We start from the raw sequence: 1,653 nt of genomic DNA on the forward strand, positions 1-1,653 counted from the left end.
TCATCTAACCTCACTCCACAAAAGTATATGGGATGTTGTTGAGTTTGGTGCACAGGTATCGTCGGTAGGGGATAAAGACTATGACGAGGATGAGGTGGCCCAAATCGAGCACTTCAACTCTCAAGCGACAACAATACTCCTCGCCTCACTAAGTAGAGAGGAGTATAACAAAGTGCAAGGGTTGAAGAGTGCCAAGGAGGTTTGGGATGTGCTCAAAACCGCGCACGAGGGAGACGAGCTCACCAAGATCACCAAGCGGGAAACGATCGAGGGGGAGCTCGGTCGCTTCCGGCTTCACAAAGGGGAGGAGCCACAACACATGTACAACCGGCTCAAAACCTTGGTGAACCAAGTGCGCAACCTCGGGAGCGTAAAGTGGGATGACCATGAAATGGTTAAGGTTATTCTAAGATCTCTTATTTTCCTTAACCCTACTCAAGTTCAATTAATTCGTGGTAATCCTAGATATACTAAAATGACCCCCGAGGAAGTAATCGGGCATTTTGTAAGTTTTGAGTGCATGATCGAAGGCTCGAGGAAGATCAACGAGCTTGATGATCCATCTACATCCGAAGCTCAACCTGTCGCATTCAAGGCGACGAAAGACAAGAAGGAGGAGTCTACACCAAGTCGACAACCAATAGACGCCTCCAAGCTCGACAATGAGGAAATGGCGCTCGTCATCAAGAGCTTCCGCCAAATCCTCAAGCAAAGGAGAGGGAAAGACTACAAGTCCCGCTCCAAGAAGGTTTGCTACAAGTGTGGTAAGCCCGGTCATTTTATTGCTAAATGTCCTATATCAAGTGACAGTGACCGAGGCGACGACAAGAAGGGGAGAAGAAAGGAGAAGAAGAGGTACTACAAGAAGAAGGGCGGCGATGCCCACGTTTGTCGGGAGTGGGACTCCGACGAAAGCTCAAGCGACTCCTCCGACGACGAGGACGCCGCCAACATCGCCGTCACCAAGGGACTTCTCTTCCCCAACGTCGGCCACAAGTGCCTCATGGCAAAGGACGGCAAACGGAAGAAGGTTAAATCCAACTCCTCCAAATATGAGTCTTCTAGTGATGATAATGCTAGTGATGAGGAGGATAATTTGCGTACCCTTTTTGCCAACCTCAACATGCAACAAAAGGAAAAACTTAATGAATTGATTAGTGCCATCCATGAAAAGGATGATCTCTTGGACACCCAAGAGGACTTCCTTATTAAAGAAAATAAGAAGCATGTTAAGGTTAAAAAGGCTTATGCTCTAGAAGTAGAAAAATGTGAAAAATTATCTAGTGAGCTAAGCACTTGCCGTGAGATGATTGACAACCTTAGGAATGAAAATGCTAGTTTAAATGCTAAGGTTGATTCACATGTTTGTAATGTTTCAATTCCCAATCCTAGAGATAATAATGATGATTTGCTTGCTAGGGTTGAAGAATTAAACATTTCTCTTGCTGGCCTTAAAGTAGAAAATGAAAATTTAATTGCTAAGGCTAAAGAACTTGATGTTTGCAATGCTACTATTTCCGACCTTAGAACTAAGAATGACATGTTACATGCTAAGGTCGTAGAATTAAAATCTTGCAAACCCTCTACATCTATCGTTGAGCATGTATCTATTTGCACTAGATGTAGAGATGTTAACATTGATGCTATTCATGA

The sequence above is a fragment of the Zea mays genome, chromosome 5 (genome assembly GCF_902167145.1).
Source record: "Zea mays cultivar B73 chromosome 5, Zm-B73-REFERENCE-NAM-5.0, whole genome shotgun sequence".
In the NCBI taxonomy this organism is placed as follows: domain Eukaryota; kingdom Viridiplantae; phylum Streptophyta; class Magnoliopsida; order Poales; family Poaceae; genus Zea; species Zea mays.